At 42.5% G+C, this 8,877-nt stretch overlaps 1 protein-coding gene across 1 annotated transcript in view; it reads left to right on the top strand.

Moving 5' to 3' along the window:
* Positions 1-1,355: 1,355 nt before the first annotated feature.
* Positions 1,356-8,877, top strand: part of TAOK1 (TAO kinase 1) — a 144,642-nt gene continuing 137,120 nt past the window's right edge. The window contains exon 1 of the mRNA XM_053892655.1: positions 1,356-2,040. The gene's annotated coding sequence lies outside the window, so the exon portion shown is untranslated. The remainder of the gene's footprint in view (positions 2,041-8,877) is intronic.

Genomic DNA, 8,877 nt, shown 5'->3' with positions numbered 1-8,877 from the left:
CCTTGGTAAGATCAGCTGCAGTGAAGGTGGGAAGACACAACTTTTCCAAGAAGCTTGGCTGTGAAGGGGAGGAGAGACGAAGATCCTAATCCTTTTCCTCCCAAAGAAACTAGGGCATGTTTTTATGTTGAGGGGAGGTTGCCACTTAATAGTTGTTGACAATATAGGTGAAAAGAGTAATGACTGACTGACAGAGCAAAACCCCTTACTACAAGAAAGCATATTTGGAATAAATTATATGTATAACACACTAAAGTGGATGTCTTGTTTTTCTGATCATAGCCAGTTTACTTTCCTAGTTTGCTGTAACTTCTAGTGATTTTTCTGGAGTACATTTTTATGCATAAGTCTCACATATTTATCTCACTGCTTACTAGTTGAAGAATCAAGATTTTTTTTTTAAGTTTACTTATTTATTTATTTTGAGATTTTTGAGATAGAACCAGTGGGGAAAGGGCGGGGAGGGGGTGGAGAAGATCAGAAGAGGGCTCTGTGCTGACAGTAGAGAGCTCTGTTGGATCTAGAACTCACTAACCATGAGATCATGACCTAAGCCCAAGGAGGCTTAACCTACTGAGCCACCCAGGTGCCCCAAGAACCAAGATTTTTTTTTTTTATAACTGCACTTCAGGCACACTTTTTGGTTCTTGAATAAAACTGCTCTCTTTATAGCCCACTGAAGGGAGTTCCTCTAAAAAAATTTTTCACCACACAAAAAATTAAAAGCTCTATTCGTTTCTTGCATCAGGACCCGTAGGACTCTAGTTTGTTTACTGCTCACGTTTCAACAACTTACCTTCACTCAACCTACCAAAAACTTCTCAAGAATTTGTCTCTTTCCTACCATTACCAACATACAGGGTGGTTTAATCTGTATTCGCAACTCTTATTACCGTTCCAAAAATTACTATAAACTTTTAGAATCTCAAATACTCAACTATATACTGATGACGCTGACCAGTTTACCTCTGCATTCCACGGAGGGGTTGAATTAAGATGTGTAAGAATGGGATGTTCTACATGTCAGGGCAAGCTTCTTATTCGTAAGGTTATGGCGGGGGGGGGGGCGGATGTTTTTGGAAGAGAGAAGGGGAAGGAGAGCAGATAAGCTCTTCTTAGATTTCAGGGTGAAATGAATGCACCTGACACCCGCGTGGCAGAAGAGTTCAGCCAGCTGAGCGAGACAGGGCTGGACTAAGGCTGGGACTCTGGGCCACCCGGGAAGACTCCGCCCAGTGCAAGCACTCGCGCGCTCCCGAGAGGGCGCGCACGCGTACGCAGTCGTGTCTCGCGCAGGGTCGGGCCTGTCAGGCGGGAAATCTCGCGAGATCGGAGACTGGGATGACTGTCGGGAGGAGGGGAGTGGTGTCGGGGAAGGGGGGGGAACCTGGGCAGCGGCCGGGCTGTGTGGCTTCAGGGCTTGGAGAGAGAGAGAGGGAGGGTGGCAAAGGTAGTGAGTTGGTGCCGCCGCCTGTCTAAGGAGAGAGGAGGGGTCCCGCTTGCCTGCGCCCTTCACGGGCCGAGAGCGCGAGGCACCGGCGAACCTCTGAGGCCTCCCGGCCCCTGGGGACCCCGCCCCGCCGCCGCCGGCCGGCCGGCCCGCGGCCTCTCTTCCCTTTGTGAGCGCCCCCTTCCCAGGGGTGGTGGTGGTGGCGGAGGGCTGTGCGTGGGCCCGCCCGCCGAGGGGCCGCGGCGGGGGACGAGAGGGCCTCGGCTGTGTGAGGACGGGAGGCGGCCGAGGCCCGGGCCGGTTCCCCCGAGGCGGCGGCGGCGGCGGCTCCCAGCACTTCCCCGCGCCATCTTAGCTGAGCCCAAGCGCTGAGGGCGCCTCCTCGACCCCGGTCGTCCCCTCGCCCCCTCCCCCCCTGCCCCTTGTCGCAGAGCTTGGGCTGGGCGGCTTGCTGGGGCTCCGGGGGGGGGGGGGGCGGCGGTCGGTCGCCAGGCCCCCTCCTCCTCACTCCTCGCCCTCCAGCGTAGCGGCTACCCGAGCGCTGCAGGGGGCTGCGCTTGCCTACTCCGCCCAGACCTGTCGGCGAAAGGGTAAGGGCACCTCTGCTTTGGGAAAGGGAGACATGGAGGGGGCGGGGAAATTCGGCCCACTCGGGCCTCTCCGAGTAGAAGGGATGTGGGGGTGGGGTAGGGAGAGAGACAAGGAGGGTCTGTGATTCTGTGGGTGGGGTGAAGAAGCTGGTGAGCTGGGCGCCCTCCCGTTTTGAGGGGCAAGAGCAATTACATTTCTCTTTCCTGAGGGTCACCGGAAGGGGTGGTGGAAGGGGATGTCTCGAGGAAGGTGTGGCTCTCATGGGGAGACTGGGTTGCTGTGCACCCCGATTTAAAGGCGCGAGGTCCCTTTCCTTCTCTTCTGATCCCTCTGCTCCTCCCTCTCCTCCTTTGTAGTGTCTGTATTCTTGGGAAGGGTAGCCTGCTGGATGGATTCCACCCCCGCTCAGGAAATCTATACTCCTGTAGGGGTGATGGAAGCGTTTCTCCCCCCTACCCTTCCCCCTTCCCCATCCTTTAGTCTACTGCAATGCTGCAGAAGTCCAAGGCAGTTTCTTCATACACAGGCCCGTGTATACACTGAAGGGAGGGGGAGCAGGAGTGGGAAGTAATGGCGCTTCCCTTGGAAAGGTTACCCTTTTCCCTTGGTTTTAAATCGATAACAGTACCGGTTTAATATTCTTCCCCTGAGATCTGTCCCTGGGAAGCATATCTGTTCCTGTTGTTATTGTTGAGAAATATGGTCTCTGGAGAGGGACCCTGCCATGTTTGAACAGTTTTGATGTCTCTCTCTCGCTTTCTTTTTAAACACTAGATTGACATTTTGTGTGTGTGTGTGTGAACACGTTGGGTTTTCACTGGGATTCAGATGAAATAATTTTGTACTCTTTCATGTCCCTGTCTTTTTTTCTTTTGTGACTTTTGTAGTTTTTGAAGAATTATTAAAGATTAATGCATACAGGCAGGCCGTTTAATGGACCTTCGTTCTCTTTGAGCTGTGAATTTTTAGGGTTAATGCTATTTGTATAACATTGAAATTGGAATTTTCTGAAAATGATTAGGTTACAAACCTTTCTGTGGAGATGCTTTGTTAAGGAAATGAAAAAGAAGACATTAATTTGCCTAATTATTCTGTGAAAGGATCTGTGTTATGTAGTCATTTTCCACTTCTTTTGCTTCATGTCATTTATTTAAAAGAAATCATCTGGTTTACAGTAGTACTTGTTTTTAGAGTAGAAATAAATAAAAATAAAAATTTTAACATCCTGGAAGTGTGTTGCAAAGTGCTTTTTGTGATCAAAGAATAGTCTTGAAGTCTACTGTTCATACTTTTTTTCTTTAAGTGTTTAGATTTACTGATGAAGTGATTTAAAAATGTCTCATATATAAAAGTTCGTAGAATTACTTTTTTTTCCCAAAGCAGTGAAGACTGAAATATGTACAGATATGAGTTGTTTTGATATTTTACTAACAAGTTGCATTTGGTGTTTAAGCTTTGCTTAGTGGGTGACTTATTTTAAAATACCTTTGGATGTCATCTACATTTAATGTTACCCATCAGACGTTTTTTGGTGTGTTTGTTGCATTTTGAAACCTGTTTTAAGACAGGGATTTAAAGATGTTAGTAGTAGTAGTTTTAGGCAACAATTTCGTTTCTGTCATTTCATGATTTTGATATAAGGAGGCACATTAATGACATGGTAAATCAGTTTTATTATTTTTCCTCGGAAAATGGAATTCTCCTTGCTTTCTTTATTTCGTTTTGATTTTTATCTAAATTTATTTTGACTTAAACAGCACTTCTCATTTGAATTTTTATTTCATGGCACAAAGCTGCCATGTGTGTAGAGTTTTGGTGTATAGAGTTTCTCCCTATATGGGAAATTATGCCATAAAGTTTAATTCTGTATGTTGTTGATAATTCATATATATTGGCACGTGTAAACCCAAGCATACTGCTCAGCAGAGAATGATTATGTTTTTGTCTTGGAAAGATGCAGGCAGAGAAGATTTGTCAGTAAAGGCTACAAAACTTAGAGAATATACACAGAATGTACATAAACTTCTTGCTATACTTCAGCATGCTAGAACTAAGAGAGACTCTTAAGAACAAGTAAAAAGAAACCCCATTATCTGGTAAGAATTCTAAAAGTGGTAAAAGTATCTTCTTTACCAATTAGATAAATTCATTATTAAGGAAAAACTGCCTGAGGGTTATTTCGGCTGACCTCTGATGCCACTGTCAGAGAATACTGAGAGCTGGGTTTGGTTGATTCCAGTTTAGTATGGTACTTAGGTTTCTAAATAGTTCATCTACAAAATGGCAGTGTACATCACTTCCTGTTCTTTCACAACTGACTCTTTCTCTGGATTCCCTTTTAATGACTTAACTTTTGGCATTCTGATATCTGATTTGTTAATTTGGTTATAATTCTCATGTTTTATAGATGGAAGAATTTCTAAGAATCAACTGGGTTTAATAGTCTAATATTATCTTGACAGTAACCTACCTTCCAAACTAAAAGATAGTTTCTCAAACATATTTAAACTCTGAGAGGTTTTAGAGAAATAGAACAATGTACAGAACAAAAGTATGAGTGAACTGAATAGAAAATTATTACTGTGTTTTCTATAGTATAGATTTGAGGAGAACTATGGATATGGCAGTTACTTGAATGTGTGTTAATATTAAACAAACTTTCTGTATATCGAGGCACATACATATTTGGTCCCATGTTATGTCAGTCCATTAATAAGAAAGAAGCTGATTAGTTATAGAACACCAGGAAGACTAAATGCTGTTATTAACCATAAAGAGAATAATTTATTTTAGTAATTTGCTGATACTTAGTGGATATAAATACTTAGTGACTTCAGAAATTTTCTAGGGGCCAACAGTTGGCATTGAAATTAGATTTGAGATTAATCTGTTATTCATATTACCAGGAAATAAATTCTGGGTTTTTCATCTGACTGATTTGTGTATTAAAATCAGTTAATTTTTTCTTTGTATCACTTTTGGTTATCAGTAGTCTCTATTATAATAATTGCACTCATACTAGTTTAACCTTTTAGAAATTAGGAGGTTTTGGGGCGCCTGGGTGGCTCAGTAGGTTAAGCCTGGAGGCTTAACTCTTAACTCCTGATTTCGGCTCAGGTCATAATTCTCACTCCCCTTCTCTCTGCCTGCCCCCCCCCCCCAAAATAAATAAACTTTAAAAAAAAATTAGGAGGTTTTTTTGGTATGTATTAACTGATGTTCAGAATCATGTATGAATGAGTCTTTTCTAAAAAGTGTTATTTCTGTAGTCAACTTCTTGTGAAAAATTGAGATTGATCTGTTAAACAGAGTGCCATCGTTACATTTATCTGCTTTTAGGTTTTTATACTTGTTATGGCTGGATTTTAAAAAAATATTCTTCAAAATTTCTGGGGCGCCTGGGTGGCTCAGTTGGTTAAGCATCTGACTTTGGCTCAGGTCATGATCTCGCGGTTCGTGAGTTTGAGCCCCACATCGGGCTCTGTGTTGACTGCTCGGAGCCTGGAGCCTGGAGCCTGGAGCCTGCTTCGGGTTCTGTGTCTCCTTTTCTCTCTGCCCTCCCCTGCTCACACTCTGTCTCTCTTACTCTCAAGAATAAACATCAATTTAAAAAAATATTGTTCAAGATTTGAAATTCTAAGATGTGAGAAAGATACAAACCTGTATTATTCCATTCCATTCCATTGTTGGATTGAAATATTTTAATTTTTAGTGGTAAAAATTGATGTTTAATTTCATTAAAGATGTCTCAGACCTTCTAAAAAATCCACATGAATTAAAAAGTTGTATGGAGGGACTAGAAACAGTTCTTAAGAAGAAAAAAATTTTTTGACATTGTATTTTATTGTTTTGAGAGACAGATTGCTGAGTAGGGAAGAGGCAGGGAGAGAGGGGGAGAATCCAAAGCAGGCTGTGGGCTTTGAGCTGTCAGCATAGAGCCCCATGCGGGGCTCGAACCTATGAGCACAAGATCATGACCTGAGCCGAAGTTCGACGTTTAACCTACTGAGCAACCTAGGCACTTTTTTTTTTTTTGTAAGTTTATTTATTTAGAGAGAGAGCACACTTGTGTGCACATGCACACCAGTGGGGGAGGGGCAGAGAGAGGGAGAGAGAATCCTAAGGTGTCTCCACACTGTAGTGTAGAGCCCAATGTGGGCTTGAACTCACATAAATACCTGGCATGTAAATAAAAGTATAGATATATAGCCTATTAAAAATGCCAATGTCAGTGTAAACAACTCATTCTTTTTAGAGTTGTATATTTAAAATTTTTTTCAATGTTTATTTTTTACTTTTTTTAAATATTTATTTTTGAGAGAGAGAGACACACACAGCACAAGTAGGGGAGGGGCAGAGAGAGAGGGAGACACAGAATTTGAAGCAGGCTCCAGGCTCTGCACTGTCAGCACAGAGCCTGACATGGGACTTGAACTCATGAACCCTGAGATCATGACCTGAGCTGAAGTTGGACACTTAACTGACTGAACCACCTAGAAGTCCCAACGTTTATTTTTGAGAGAGAGAGAACAGGGAAGAGTCAGAGAGAGATGGAGACACAGAATCTGTAGCAGGCTCCAGGCTCTGAGCTGTCAGCACAGAGCCTGATGCGGGGCTTGAACCCATGAACTGGGAGATGATGATCTGAGTCGCAGTTGGCTGCTTAACCAACTGAGCTACCCAGGCGCCCCTAAACATAACTACTTTTAAGTGGCCTCTAACATCTTTAAAGTTGAAAAGGAGCTGATTTTTCCTTTTGACAAAATGCAGAGTTAGAAGAAGGTGAATTATTCTATTTAGAAAGACATGCACGGGGGGTCTGGGTGGCTCATTCGGTTAAGTGTAGGATTCTTGATTTTGGCTCAGGTCATGATCCTGTGGTTTGTGGGCTTGAGCCCTGCCTTGGACTCTGCACTGATGGGTTGAGCCTGCTTGGGATTCTCTCTCTTTTTCTGCCCACCACCCAGCTCCTCATGCTCTCTCTCTCTCTCAAAATAAATAAACTTTAAAAAAGAACTCTTAGAAAGATATGCAAAATTTAGTTTCTGAGAAAAGCAGTGACAAATAATGGAATGGAACAAAATATTCTGATTTGCAACCACTGATAATGATAAAAGTGGCACGTAATGTATCTTAATTTCACTTAATAATATTAGCTGTGTAATTACTTTATGTAACTTAAAAAAAGTTTATTTATTTTGAGAGAGAAAGGGGAGGAGGGGCAGAGAGAGAATCCCAACAGGCTCTACACTGTCAGTGTAGCACCTGATGCGGGGCTCAAACCGGGAGATTGTGACCTGAGCCAAAATCAAGAGTTGGTCGCTTCCAACTAAGCTACCCAGGTGCCCCCCCCCCCCACCTTTATGTGACTTTTTAAGCCTTACTTTCTTCATCTATAAAATGAATATAGAACCTACTTTACAAGGTTGTTAGGTTTAAATGGGATAACTTGTTAAGTACTTAGCATATTGCCTGATACATAGTACGTGCCCAGTAAGTTGTTGGCTATCACACACTAGCTGTTTAATAAATGTTTGCAAATGAATACAGGGAGTCTAATATTTAACACTGAAGTGCATTACATAATTTTGATTTGGATTAATACATTTGGAGCTGGACATACCTTTTTGAAAGAAATGATTAGAATTTTTCTTTTAAGTCAGCTCCACACTGAGCGTGGAGCTCAACTCAGGACTTGAACTCAAGCCTGAGCTTCAGAGTCGGATGCCTAACTGACTGAGCCAACCCAGGCGCCCCTAAATTATTAGAATTTCTAATTCTTTTTTTTTTTTTTTAATTTTTTTTTTTAACGTTTATTTATTTTTGAGACAGAGAGAGACAGAGCATGAACGGGGGAGGGTCAGAGAGAGAGGGAGACACAGAATCCGAAACAGGCTCCAGGCTCTGAGCGGTCAGCACAGAGCCCGACGTGGGGCTCGAACTCACGGACCGCGAGATCGTGACCTGAGCCGAAGTCGGCCGCTTAACCGACTGAGCCACCCAGGCGCCCTAGAATTTCTAATTCTAAGAGTAGCTTACAAACTTTTTATACCTATAGTGGACTACTGGCTAGTTCTACAAGAGATATTCTTTTTCCTTTGTGGATAAACCTTTCCTAAATAATGAAATTTTCTTTCCCTTTTGTACTTCATTTGTTTATTTAAGAGTCATTTCATGTCACTCTTCCACATCCTGGAGCTCTTTTCACCTTCCTAGCTTTGAAGGCATCCAAAGTACTCCTGCTCTCCTAAGCTTATCTTTATAGGTTCCCTTTGTACATCCTTACCTTGAAAGTGGTTTGTATTCCACAATATATTAATTAACAGACATTAAATGATGATCATATGCCAGTAAGACATGATACCTGCCCTGGAGGAATTCTGTCTTTTCATTTTTTTCCACCTCCTGAATATTTTCTTAAACTAGATACTCATGAAAGCAAGGAATTGTCAGTTCCTTGCAAGGAATTGTCAGTTCCTTGGGGTTGTCAGTTCCTCTAAGCTAGTGTTTTTCAAACTTTAGGTTGTGACTTAATAATGGCTAGTGAATTCAATTTAGTAAGTTACAATAACAGTTTTTTTTAATGAAAAATAATAGGAAATAATCAGAATGTGGTATGTAAGGGTAAGCATTCTAATGAGAAACTTTTTTTTAATGTTTATTGATTTATTTTTAGAGAGAGAGAGAAAGTGTGCTCACACAGGGCGAGGGGGGCAGAGAGAGAGGAAGAAAATTTCAAGCAGGCTCTGCAGGGCTCAAGCTTACCAACCATGAGATCAGGACCTGAGCCAAAATCAAGAGTCAGATGCTTAAGAAACTTCAGAGTTGGGCATCCC

Source organism: Panthera pardus, unplaced genomic scaffold (assembly GCF_024362965.1).
Source record: "Panthera pardus isolate Hobbes unplaced genomic scaffold, ASM2436296v1 HiC_scaffold_3, whole genome shotgun sequence".
In the NCBI taxonomy this organism is placed as follows: domain Eukaryota; kingdom Metazoa; phylum Chordata; class Mammalia; order Carnivora; family Felidae; genus Panthera; species Panthera pardus.
Note: the sequence above shows the minus strand (reverse complement) of the source record. Positions and strands in the feature narration are given on the sequence as shown.